General features: G+C 34.6%; 1 long non-coding RNA gene across 5 annotated transcripts; it reads left to right on the top strand.

Annotated features, from left to right (window-relative positions):
- The first annotated feature begins 1,695 nt into the window (after positions 1–1,695).
- Positions 1,696–11,791, top strand: LOC122009025. Of its 5 annotated transcripts, XR_006119452.1 has the most exons (7): positions 1,697–1,886; positions 5,730–8,646; positions 8,718–9,690; positions 9,771–9,862; positions 10,344–10,408; positions 11,247–11,316; positions 11,477–11,791. It is a non-coding gene; the product is annotated as an uncharacterized LOC122009025 (long non-coding RNA). The 5 variants fall into 5 exon arrangements; XR_006119451.1 differs by lacking the exon at positions 11,247–11,316 and having other exon boundaries at positions 1,698–1,886; XR_006119453.1 differs by lacking the exons at positions 11,247–11,316; positions 11,477–11,791 and having other exon boundaries at positions 1,698–1,886; positions 8,718–9,543; positions 9,623–9,690; positions 10,344–10,648.
- Positions 11,792–14,363: the final 2,572 nt, after the last annotated feature.

The following is a 14,363-nucleotide window of genomic DNA, read 5'->3' as shown; positions in this document are numbered from 1 at the left end:
ATTAAAAATATAATTAAATAAAATTAAAAATATACAAGTATGAAAGCTATCTTTAAATAAAATTAATTAAAAAAACAAAACTAAATGAAAATAATAAAATTAAAAAAAAAAGAAAAAGAAAGAATAGAATGGTCATTTGGAACGGAGAGAGAGAGAGAGGAGTGGAAGGGATGGTGTCAGATTTTTTTTTTTTTTTTTTTTTTTTTTTTTTTGTGGGTGGTGTCATTTGGTATCACGTACACTTATATGTATGTTTGTAAAAGAGAGCTGCTTTTCCCACCTTCGTATCTGACACACACCCCTCTCCTTCTCCCTTCTCTCTCAATCAAAAGACGCATGTGCCCTCCTCTTCTATTTTTTATATTTTATTTAATTTTTATTTAGTTTAATTTTTTAATTAATTTTGTTTAAAAATAACTCTCAGTATATTTTTTAATTAATTTAATTTATTATTTTTATCAATACTTATTTTTTTCAGTTTTATATAAATTTTATTTAGTTTTTAGTTTTTAGTTTTTATTTTTTAATTAATTTAATTTATTATTTTTTTTCATAATACTGTTATTTTTTTAATTGATTTTTTTAAATTTTATTTTTTATTGATTTTTTTTTGTTAATCAATTTTTTTTATCATTTTTTACCAGTTTTATTTTTTTAATAATTTTTTATATGTTTATAATTTGTGTTTATTTTTAGTTTATATTTAAAACTAACAAAAATGCTAATAATTAATAGTGAACACATTCATAACTTAGGAACAAAAATAATTTTTTCAAATGAAGAGTACATGTAATAATAAAAAAAACATGAAAATATATAAAAATAAAAATCTTAATCAAAATTGCTTCCAAATTCTGCTCCCGACGCATTTAATTAAAAAATAAAACTAAATAAATATTTAAAAAATAATAAATAAAATTAATTAAAAATAAAACTAAATAAATATTTAAAAAATAATAAATAAAATTAATTAAAAATAAAACTTAAATAAAATTTAAAAAATATAAGTATTAATGGAAAATAATAAACAAAATTAATTAAAAAATAAAAATAAATAAATTAAAAATATATATAAGTATTAATGAAAAATAATAAACAAAATTAATTAAAAAATAAAAATAAATAAATTAAAAATATATATAAGTATTAATGAAAAATAATAAATAAAATTGATTAAAAAATTAAATAAAAATTTAAAAATCTATAAGTATGGATGAAAAAATTAATAAATTAAATTAAATTTAAAAATAAAACTAAAAAAATAAAAAAAAAAAATCAAAAAAGATAGAGGGGCAGAACGGACATTTAATGGGGGGAGAGAGAGGGGGGAGGGGAGGTGCGTGTGTCAGGGGAGGGGGGAGAAGTAATTTACTTGTAAAATTATTAGACTAATTAATAGTTTTTATTATTTTCGAGGGAAACTTGTCCACTGTGCTTAGAAAAAAGATTTAAATGTAAATTATGGTGAATAGTTTGTAATTTAATTAAAAAATAGGTCTGCACTGCCGAAACGTGTGACAAAAGTTCTCCACATCAGAAAACGACAAAATAAAAAATATTTTTTATTCTAAATTTATAATTACAAAATATTTTTTAAGTGTTTTAAAATTATTTATTTGTTTATCGCCGAGCCGATTCAATTTGATACGTGGATCACAACGAATCTAATTTGTCAAATCTGCTGTTTGGTATTACATGACTAGTTTAGGTTTTTTTTGCTTCCTCATCCCTCGACGTCGGATTTCTTCGACCTCATTCTCGACGCTGATCAGCGCGGGAGAAAATCCTAGACGGCGTCAGAGATGGCGATGCCCTCGCGCGAAGCGATCGACGCCTTAATCAGCATAACCAGCGCCTCCGAGGCCGTCGCGCTGCACAAATTCGAGGTACGATATTGTCACGCGACGACTAGGCGTTCTTCGATTTCTCTTCTCCCTTGGTTTCGGCGCTAGGTCTGTTTTTCCTTTTCTGCGGTTTGCGATACTATTATTATTATTATTATTATTGTTATTTTGCGTAAGGTAATGGTTAAATTACACTTAGCAAATCTAGACATTGATTAGGGGTTAGGAAATGTGTGTTTTTGAGTTCCGGCTAAGCGAGGATTGTGGGAGTGCCTTTTTATTCGTACAGGAGTGATAAATTCGTTCTTACTTTGTTCGTTGCAAGGTGGATTCTGGATTTTCCTATCTAGTTCATATGAAGGTTTGAAGGTTAATTTTATCTTGGTGGATTAGGAATTCTCAATTAATATTCTATCTATGTTGAAACTTTTCACTATGTTCTGATAGTGTTTTTTTATTGCTTTATTTCTAGAAGTATTTGAGTTTTATCTAGCATCTTTTAGAAATTTTGGAGCTATTGACATGCACTTCTAAGCCGACATCTAGTTACGATCTAGGTCAAGCTTAATGAGAAATTTGGAATAACTCACTGCTTTTCTCATTTTTATTAATAAAAGTATTTTGTGTAATGTGGTTGATAGTGATTTGTTATTTCTATTCTTGGACATAGTTGGGTTCATTGAGTAAGGTTCTATATCCATGTTTTCTCTCCGTTACATTTAATCTTTATAGAATTCTTGCCTTACCCCTAAACAGGTCATAAGACAAGCTGTAGTATTGTAAAAAACGATAAGATGACTTTAGAATTTATGACTGTGTGGCCTTATTGTATGACTAGTTCGATAGCAAAGTTGAGTCAGTTAGTCCTTGATTTCAAAGCAATGGTCTCCACCAGGATTTTTTCATTGTTTCTGTTCTTGAACATAGATGGGTTTATTAAGCAAGGTTTTATTTCACTTAATTTAAAGCTTTATTGAATTCCTGCCTTGCCCCTAATCAGGTTATAAGTCAAAATGCAATTTTCTGTACAGTGAATATAACTTTAGGATTTATGGTTATAACCTATTGGATGACTAGCTGGATAGTAAGGTATGTAGCTGGATAGCAAGGTTGGTTATGTTAATCCTTGACTTCACAGCAAGGGTTTTGACCAAAATTTTTGTCGCAGGATATGATTCCCTTTGATGTAGCTTCTGGCTGAAAATTGTTTCCAAATCTAATGCCTTCAGTCTAGTTGTTATTTATAATTTAAAGGTTCTTATTTCATTAAATTGTTTCATAATTCTTGATTTCATTTTGTCTAAATTTCCAATCAACTTTATGATGTCAGTTGAAATTTGATGTCCATGGTTGGAGTTTTGGATTTTGACTGGTATTTTTTTATACTAAATTTGGGTTAACTTATGTAGCTATTGAATACCACGCTGAAGCATGTTTAGGGTTTCTCTTTGATTTTGTTTGTGGATGATTCCCAGTCTACCAACTATTCATCCTTTATGCTTGCCATTGTCTGTCAAAAGCAGAATCAGCGACTTCATGATTGACATAAATCTACCATCTCTTTGGCCTCAAATCATTGGACTTTCTACCAATAGATATTACCATCTCTCTCCAAACATTGCCTTTGAAGATGAGAAAGGTATATATCCTTAAGATGTTGGTCTCAATGAATTTCTTTAAATTTTTGTTGAGTTTTGAGTGGGAAAGCAGCAAGCACACAGGATTACACTAGATAGTAAATTTTACAGTGTACTGGCTACTGTAAATTGTCACCATTTTTTTTTTTTGGTATTGGAGTGTACCCTTATAATTAGATCTCTCTAATTTGGGGATGAGAATACCACCAGGAAAATATCATTATTTTTGTGAGATTACTTATGTTAAGAAACTAGTGTAGACTTCAAAGTCGTAACTAAACTTTTCCTTTTTTGATTTGCTTAGGGATGCACTCTATTTTCAAGCCTCTTTGTGAATTGATTTTCATGCCTATTGGTAATACTATTATTGGGGTAGTACCATGTGGTAAAGTAGTTATGTGGCTTAGTTTGCATGCTTGTTCAAATTTGCATGAAAGGGCATTTCAATTATAGTTCTTAGTAATAGTTATACTCTGTTTATTTTGTCAATTTCATACAGTTACAAAGGTTCAATCAATTTGAGGAACCTGATTGTAGTTCTATTTATTCTATAGAAAACACACATCAGCTCTTCATTGCTAGAAGAAATCATGAGCATGTAAGATTGAAAAGTCAAACATCTGTCATTGTCATATTTTGATTCAAATGGAAGGTGCTGATAACTTCTATTACATTTACTTCTAAAATGTGTTTAGGCAGTAGAATGCTAGTTTAAACCTGGTCTTTGAGATAGCTTTGTTGATATGTATGATAAATCATGTTCTATAGTATTGTAATGCAAGTGTATATATGCAGACTGATTTATACTAATTGTATTGTATATCTTTTGTATGATTGTGAGAGCCCGAGGGCATGATGCTTGCCAAGGCTTTGAACTTTTGTCTTCCTTATTCCAATTGCTTAGATGAAATGATCTTTCCTCAATCAGTAATTGAACTTTCCGTTACTAACATCTATTTCAAATGGCATTCAGGAACATGATGGGGATCTGAACAGTGCTATCATTCATCCATCTTTTCACTTGTCCAATTAGAAAGATAAACCGAAAGATAAATAATTAACTTTGATAAAATTATAATACCATATTTATTTATAAGTCTTATCCTCTCTTCACTCTCATTCCATCTCCATACAATAAATTTTAATAAACAATTTTTTAAAAATAATAATTTGGTTTGTTTATGATACTTTTTATGAATTTGTTTTTAGATTTTATTGACCATTACTATGAATCAAACACGTATGAATCAATTTGACAAAAGAAAATAAGGGAGTGTTTGGTTGATGGATTTGGGAATGAGGGAATGGAATGATAGTAAAAGATAGTGTTTGGATTGTGATTTTGGGAATGACATTTTGGGAATGATTACTAGATTTATGGGAATCAACCAAACCCTTACAATTTGATGGGTTTCATTTCCATTCCTATTCCCATTCCACCCTACTATCAAACTCATACCCATAGTCATTTCCATCATTTAACCAAACGCCCCCTTATTTCTAAACTGTACATTATATTAGGATGTAATATGATTTGATTTTAATTATGACTTGATGTAAATGAATAAATCATTGATATGCTTTATTAAATATAGATGGTGATATGATTTCATGATAATAAGATTTTAAAAAATAAATAATATAAAAATTTACTACAATTACTAGATTTTTTTTAACAATCTACTACATTTCTTAATAGACTTTGTAATTCATCTAAAAGGGGGCATCATGGTGAACGAAACTCTTGTCAATGTTGGGTCTTGGGGGAGGATCAGACTCTTGGTGCAATTTGCATTAACGGTTTAACTCAGGTTTTGATGAATGACAAGTAAATTAAATTAGGTGTTGCCATAATCTAACCTTGTTATCGAGTGTGCAAGGTTGACTAACCCTAGTTAGGATGTTCGATTCTGGGTCGGGATGTCTGATTCCCGATGGGTGAAAACCGGATGTGCGATTCCGGTAGTCAGGATGTTCGATTTCTGAAGTCTGGATGTGTGATTCTGAAAGGTAACTCTATACCTAGTAAGTAGAGGTAAGTCACGAGGAGAGTGACTAAGTGAGGACGTGCCCTCGTTCGAAAGAACAATAGGCGTCAGTCCAATTTAGGTTTATTTCGAAAATTTAAATTGAAATCTTGACTAGATCATGGTCTCGAGGAAAAAAGATTTAATTACTACTTATTATTACTGTGTTAACACTATTTTTAAGGTTGTTATTTGGTTTATTGGATTAACACGTTTTGCAGGGCACAAGAAGCACAAAATGTCTCGGGTGAACAGTGTCCGAGGCGCCTTCCAAGTAAAGGAAGACGTCTTTCTACCCTTCATGGAAGGGGCTTCCTAAGGCTTGAAAGACGCTTTTGCACTGTTCATGAAAGACATTTTTGGTGCTATGAAAGGCGCCTTCTAATGGATAGAACAGACCTCGTCTTCTTGGATCAACCTGGTTTCTAATTCACAAATTAAATATCTTGTATTGGAGTGGCGGCATACGATCATCAACTTATGTGTGCTAAGTTTTGAGCTTTTGGCTATGTTGAATTAATAAGTGCATTACCGTCATTGCCATGAATGGAATTTCACACAGAGTGGTTTTGGTAATTTTGACACCAAGTTCATTATTTCAATTTAATAATTTGAGTGAAGTTGATTAAGTTTGCATGTATATATTCATTGATATGTGATAATTTTTGACTTTGCTATTGTAGATCAATAATCATGACATTGCTAAGAGTTTCACATTTCTGGATTTCTCTTAATGTTGCATTAGCCATGCAATCTGTTTTAGGTTAGTGAATATAAATATTATTTTAGTGCATACACTCAAGAGCCTGGCCAATAGAATATACACCAATCGGAGCATCACGAATTCATGATGCATTAGCTGCTTGGATATTTGTTTTTTTTTTTTTTGTTTAGAAAGCATTTGATTTAAGCTGCTTGGATATTTCTTCCTTTTTTGTAGAAAACATTTGATGAATCATATGAACTGCATAAATAATGCCACTCTATATGGTTTTTTGGTTTCTGGAGGCATGGGTCTGGTTCTGCTGAAAGTGGAACTTCAAGTCAAGTGAAATTAGAAAAAAAAAAAAAAGTCCATTAGTCTTGGAAGAAACTGAGGATATGGAGGAGCAACCTTTAATGAGACACCATTCCAGACAAATTGCCCCTGTTATTGCAGAACCTACAGACTCTGGACGGTCAAGCCATAGTGCTTTGGATCCTCCATGGATTGATGTAGATTGATGTAGATCAGAGCCCTCAGCTTAACGGCCATGCTTTTGAGATAGATGAGGTATACATTAGGATACGGGTAATAATTCGTGGACCTATAGGGTAATGCGGAGGTCAAGGTCAAAGTGACGTAACGTTTAAAATTCAAGGGAAGGAGGTCTAAGTGCACCTGGCCGGGTTAAGGCTAGTCAGGTTGAAGAGCACTTAGATCCATGAAGCTCTTTACGTGCGCTCGGTCGGGTGAGGGCCGACCGGGTTTTACAAGTACTTAGATCCATGAATTTGGTCCGGTTGGGTTGACCCGACCAAAATACCAGAGATAAAGCTGATCGATCTTATGGCTGGTCGGATTCAAAGGGTTTAAGAAGTTAGCACGTCTGGACAAAGCTCGGGCGAGATTTATGCATTTAACCTAAATAAACTTCTTCATAAAGGCCAGTCCGACGGGTTCAAAGCATGTGACCTAATAAACGACCATATATGTGCACTCGGCTGGATTTAAGAGCACTTAGCCTCATAAGGCTATCTAGGTGTGCTCGGTCAGGTAAAGGTTGATCGGGTTTAAGAGCACTTAGCCTCATAAGGCTATTTAGGTGTGCCCGACTGGTAAAGGCCGGCCAGGTTTAAGAGCACTTAGCCTCATAAGGTTATCTATGTGCGCTCGGCCGTGTAAAGGTCGGTCGGGTTTAAGAGCTCTTAGCCTCATAAAGCTATCTAAGTGCTCCTGGCCAGGTAAATGCCGGAAGGGTTTAAGGGCACTTAGCCTCATAAGGCTATTTATATACACCCGACTGGGTAAAGATTGGCCTGGTTTAAGAGCGCTTAGCCTCATAAAGCTATATATGTGCGCTCGGCCGGGTAATGGCTTGTCGGGCCTGAAAGCACTTAACCCCATAAGGCTATCTATGTGCGTCGGTCCGGGTAAAGGTCGATCGGGTTTAAGAGCACTTAATCTCATGAGGCTATTTATGTGTGCTCGGCCGGATAAAGGCTGGCCGGGCCTAAGAATACTTGACCCTATAAAACCTTAGGTGCATCCAGTTGAATAAAGTCCGTCCGAGATTAAAGTTACTTGGTATCATATTGGTTCTTTAACATGTATAATTCAGCAGTTGACTCTCTAAATGCATTTCTAGTACACTCTATGCAACATACTGATTCTTGCTCAGATTTCCTACAACACGCAACACATAATCAACCAGTTTAATGAAAGGATAAGCTTAAACACGGCTGGCCTTAAAGGTCGGTCGAGATATGATCAACAGACATTATAACAACTCATCAGAATTTGTCGGAGAATATTCCTTCGGAACTTCCTTTGGAGGTTATTATGATTATCTTCATATAGAATAATAATGATAGCATACTCCTTTAACCGTCTTATCAATGACGGGAGATATAAACGATAAAAGAGGTACATAAATGAGTAGATGGAAGATTCCTCAAATGATTATTGCATATGGTACAATTCTCTTTCCATTTTGTTGAAGCTGCACTTGAGCGTCGGAGGGTCTTGTCAGGGACCCCTTCCCTGATTTTTGGTTACTAGCGCTTTGTTGGATCGTCTAGTTATGAGTAGGATCGTTGAGAAGCTTCCCCCTTCAAATCGAAAAGTCTTCCACCAGTCAACAAGTCATCGTCGTCACGAGCGCACCATCTCTTAGCTTTTAGCTTTCAGACCGGATGGATTTTATTTATTTCGTTGTATGACCCTTGCCATTTGGACAAATCTCCATTTTCTTTTCATTTTTTAATTTAGTGGAGTGGAATTTCTTCTCAAGAGCATGATGAAGCTCTCATGCTGGAGGCTGCAATGTTCGGGGGTATTCCTGATGAAAGAAGGTTTCAGTTTGGATACCGACTCGTCACATGCCTCGTCCTCCTTCACCTACACTTATGGCACAATGCTTATTAAGAGAGCAACAGGTTTGATATGTCCTTTATTTATTCAGTCATTGCTGATGCAATGAAATAATTTAAGGTTTTCATGGTTACAGGATGATGAGTATCTTGCATCACTTCAATCAGATAGAGAAAAAGAATTGAAAGCTCAGCAGGAAGCTGAGCTCTGTAGTTTTGAAGAGGCTAATGCTAGGGGAGGCTGCTCTTCAGTAGGAGCGACATGAAGAGGCAGAAACTCATAGGAAGCAAATTGAAGAAGAGGCAAGACATGCTCTTATGTCTCCACTAATACATAACTTGCATAGCGTGAATTTATTTTTAATCTGAATTGATTACATTTATTAAATGCAAATTTATCAAATGCAAATGTGCAGTCTCAGTATGCTGAATGTACCTTTGATGATATTTGATAAAACTGACATTAATTCAGGACATCAGCTTGCTAATGCCCAATATCAATGTGAAAATTTTATCAGCATCTTCTTTTCTTATATTTATGTACAGTACTGTACCCAAATAATATTTAAATAATAAAATTATTGGATAAATAATCTTATTAGATTTTTAAAAATTTTTTGAGAATTTTCTGAGATGTCACTGCCAGTCGTGATGGTTTGCCGTCGTCGTCGCTCTCTTCCATCGTGTGGTGCCGCATGCCCTTGTTCGCCGCCAACCATCACAGTCGGCGCCGGCCGTTGTGAGCTCCGACCGCGAGACGTTGGTGTTTGGTGTTGTCAGCCGCTGAGCCCTATTTCGGCCCTACCATTGGGTTGTGCCCTAGATCCTATTCCGTCGTTCGAGCGTCGCCGTGATACACTGCCTGATCTCGATTCTTCAGCCGCTGACTCTCTCTCCCTTCACTCCATCGTCGGCATAGATCTACGCCCATCGTACCTTTGAAGCCGCACTGCTCGATCACCGGTCATTGTTGCCCCGATGTCACCTACTTCCTCCCCTATTTCTTTCGATCTCACCTTCACCTCTCCACTGTGGCCAGCAGTTAGCTCCGCCGACAGCTAGATCTAACTAATACTACTCCGGCCCAGTGAACCACCGGAGATGAAGGAGGTCAGCTGTTGATTTGGGTAACACGTTCATTTGTTAGATTGAATTTAGTGATGACATATCTCTGTCTCATCTCTTCCTAGAACCATAACCTCGAAGATGCTCGGAGTATTGCCTGAGAGAGATTCATTCCACCGTAAGCTGGGGTTGGAGAAGGAGAACAAGCAGTGTTTGGGTAATGAAATCTTACTTCTCATTGAACTTACATCAATAGAAGGATTAGATAGGGGAATTCTGATTTGATACATTTGATTACTTGTGTGTTTGGAATTAATGGAATAAATCTATGATGTGATTAGTGGGATAAGGATATTTTTGTTATCTAATTGATCATGTTGATAAATTAGGTATAGTGACATAAATTAGGTATAGTGCGATCATGAAAGGTTGCTATGATTTAATTGTTTAACTCATATGAAGATTTGTTGTGGAAGAGATTGTGAGATACTTGGGTTGGAGTTATACGGGGTTTTCGGTTGGGAGTGTTGAATGGATTTTAATTAAGGATTCATGGATTGGATCAAATAAGGTAAGCCAACGATTAGGCTTGACTGATAATCATTGTGAAGGTGGGTCACCTTATCTGTTTTGGGAACTGGGTTTAGCTGGTTGATATACAATGTGATTAGCTAAACTACACATTATATGATTTGCAGAGTATTGATTCGAGATGAGCGTTTTGATACGAGGTTGGTTTATCACGATCGACAGATAAAGACGGGTACTTCTTGCTTTATCTCTTTAGCATATTGATCTTAGTGCATGATCTACGTATATTCAGATAGTTACTGTGTTTATCTTGACTCCATTCTTATTTTTTCTACGTTTGATACTTCTACTTAATCTTTGAGCTACTCGTTTCTGTATCTATACAGTCTCTCGTTGCTATCTATAATATTTAGCAGATACCAAACACCAGATACTAGATACTAGATACCGGATATATAGATACCAGATACAATGTTTACTTGCTTTGACTGCTATTTATTCATGTTTCTTATTGAGCATGCTGACTTCATATAGCATATCTGTTTCTGTTTATATATATATAATGACTGTTGCATTTTACGCATCATATCATTGCATGTATGCCGACGACCATGTCTCCCTTGTAGTTGAGAGGGTCGTTGGTCAGGGCCGCACGCTCGGTCATTCATGGGTAGTGGTAGCTAGAGCGCGTCGCTTGTCTTTGTCGTGCCCCCACTCGTACGGTCATGGATACTGATAGCCGGAGTCGCAGGCAGCAGGAACCCCCGTCGCAAACGTAGCTATTCAGCTACTATGCAGCTGTCCCCTCGACCACTCTAGAGTAGTGGTAGCTGGAGTGGTGTACAGTCTGTCATTGTCCCGACCTCTCGACCATACAGGGGTCATGGTACAGAGGGGTGGGCGGGAGTGACCATCCGTACATACGCTGTTATTATTATTTCTGCTGATTATGTTGCTTATGCTGTTATGTTGTTATGCTTACATAGGTAGAGATATATACCTGCGATATGTGTTTAGACACTGACTTACTTATGGTTATTATGTATATACCTCACATGTTACCCATGTAGATATGAGCAGTATTCTAGCGGGTCTTTGCTACACCTTACCTTCTACTACTAGCCTAGGATATGGCTTCAGGTATGGACACTTATTAAGATATCACTGTAGTATCTGCTGTTTTCCCTACGAGACTGTATACCTTTGTATCTCTAGTTTATTTATTATGTTCATGCACTATCTGTCTATTACCTGCTGAGTTTTAGTGCTTACCACCCCGTAAACTGGTTTATTTCGCCAGGTAGCAGGTAAATGATTTATGGAGTCGCCTGGAGATCTTGTCCGCCAGTCCCATGTCACGTCGAGCGACTTCTTCCGTTATTGCTTTCGTTCGCTTTACTGGTTTGGTTTTATTCACGTATATGTATCTTTGTATGAAATTCAGCTTTGTGTTTGTTTGTATTTGGTTTGATATTATTGTGTCAAGTCGAGCCGGTTCGCAGCTAGTGTATTGTGGTTTTGTAATCGTTATTTGTATTTTTCGCTGTGTTGGTTTTTAGTACAGTGGGTTGATTAATATATTTATAACTGCGTGATTATGTTTATTTCTGTTTCAGTCGAGTGGGTTGATTATATAACTGTGTGGTTGTGTATATATATATTCCAACCGTATGTGACTGATGTATATTGTATGTATGTATGTCTCAGATTGTCACCGGTATAAGATGAATGTTGTCGAACTTTTTCGGTAATGAATCCTTTGGGAACGTGACAATTTGTGCCTTAAGATATACTTGGATGTAAAATATTTTGCATGTGCAATTAGAAGTTTGGTTAGTTATCATTGATTATGTTGCTATGCTTTGATATAACAGGAATTTGAACTGCCACTATATATATAAGATGGATGAGAGAATGCCATCTATTTACTTAGTGGATGGAATAAGTGTGTTGACTCATCCACTCTTATTTGTACTTTCCCGCCTGCAATTCAACCGAAGACCAGAAGCTGTATGATCTTTGCCTTCTACTGGAACCGCTCGTGCTGCGGCACCGCCTCCTCATCCGTGACCTTAATTATCTTATTAGTTATATTTTTATATTATATAAATTGTATTATATGGTATGAAGTTTATTTATATATAAGCATTATTTAATTATATATATTACCTATGATGATTATTTATAATATTATATAAAAAAATAATAATAAATGTAATCACTTAGGCGTCCGAGATTATAGGCGGTTACTAACTGTTCTGTCACCAGCTATTAACATATGTACAACCCTAGTTGACATATATACATTCTAATAGTTTTATCTTAATAAAAATTAAGATATCTGATGCTCGACATTTTTAAATAACTTTTAAAAATAGTTTATAATTTATTTATTAATATAACTTTTGCTATATGTGCGACTTGTGAAACCTAGATGAGTTGTGAACCAAAAACCCCTTCTGCTAAGATCGAAGGAGATAGCTTTTCTTGAGTGGCTCTTTCTCTCATTTTCTTTTCTGTTTTTTTCCCCTTCCTCTGTAGACAAGTTTGGTTTAACAAATTTAGTATTTCATATCTATGTTTTGTCGTCTGCGTTATTGGAAGGAATGACGAGCTAGGTATAAGGATGCTTTTAAGATAGAAGTTTACTTATAAAATCCATATTTCATAATTAATATTTGCTAATTTTTTTACATCTAAACGAATATTTGCCAAATATTTTACATCTAAAAGATGTTTTAGTTATTTTTATATTTCTTAATTTTATTTCATTATTTTAATAAAGATGATGACACCATCTTCTTTGTCACATTAAGCTTGATAAAACATAACATAATATTTTTTGATAAAATCAGAACAATATTTTATTATTATTTTACTTGATTATAGTTGAAAGTTAGTTATCTTTTTATATTCTATCTTTATATTTAGAATTTTTGAATAACAAATATTGGCCTTGAGTAAATAATTTTATCTTTTCTTATATTTACTATATTTATGTTATGTGTCAAAATAACAAGTTATTTTTTTTTATTCTAATACTTGTTCTATGTATTAATGTATATTTACATGTTGGGCATAGAGATGGCAATTTGACCAGGTTTGGGTTGTGTCCAAATCCCTTGGTTTGGTTTACAATTAAAATTAACCCATTAACCTCTTGATCTAGTTTATAATTAAACCAAGTTGGTTCATGACTAATTCATGATTAAACCAAATATGGCCCAACTCTTCCATAAGAGATGTGGCTCATTCACGCTTCCATTGCGATAAATATTTCTATATTTGTCTTATATATGATCCAACCAAATATTTATCTTTTGATCTAAAAATCTTATTCTTTAACTTGTTTTATATCTTTTACAGACTCGTTAATGCATGTGACCCAATAGGTTCTCAGTTTATCTTGGTCGCCCATAATTAATTATATAATTATAGAACGATCATGAGTGACACCTAATAGTACATCATGATCTCGAATTAACTGGAAAATCATAGTTGATCTTAGAATTAATTCTAAACCCTTCAGTAGCTACAGTGAGTCGTGTCTCGTTCCTTTCACTCATCTTATACCCACTTGGTTCAGGGCATGGTCTGTGTCTTGTCCCCACTAGGCGACTACATCACACCTAGCTCAAGTAATACTTTCTCGTTCTGCGGATTTAAATTACTCGCACATGTATACAAGAGTCTCACGCTCTTAACATGTGATGTTTTCGCCAAAGACTTTGAATAATAATCCTAACGAGTGGTCATAGAGTATACGTCTCCTCACAAAGAGCAGTGAATCCTCTGTGGGTTATCCAAACACCTTCGGACACTTCAACTTATATCCAATCATCTCGGGTCCACATTCTTAGTATTAGCCCTAGTACTAATTATGAGATAATTGTAAAGAGCTCATTTTGTATCATATATCATTATTAATAAAAAGACAAAGTTGGTTATTATATTTATTTCAGTTTAGTACTGATTGAATAAGTATAATAATTTGCTTGGGTAGTAGGTTCCTATCTACAGTATATCAATTGGTTGAATTGATAGTGAGATATTATAGATATACGTGGAACACTACTCTTATCTATTCCTAGTCAAGCATTAATATATAAGGACAATATTAATGCATTGAGACTAGCATGTAGGTCAACAGATGACTTAATCTCACAAGTCATGGATATAAGATATTA

Source organism: Zingiber officinale, chromosome 8A (genome assembly GCF_018446385.1).
Source record: "Zingiber officinale cultivar Zhangliang chromosome 8A, Zo_v1.1, whole genome shotgun sequence".
Lineage (NCBI taxonomy): Eukaryota > Viridiplantae > Streptophyta > Magnoliopsida > Zingiberales > Zingiberaceae > Zingiber > Zingiber officinale.
Note: the sequence above shows the minus strand (reverse complement) of the source record. Positions and strands in the feature narration are given on the sequence as shown.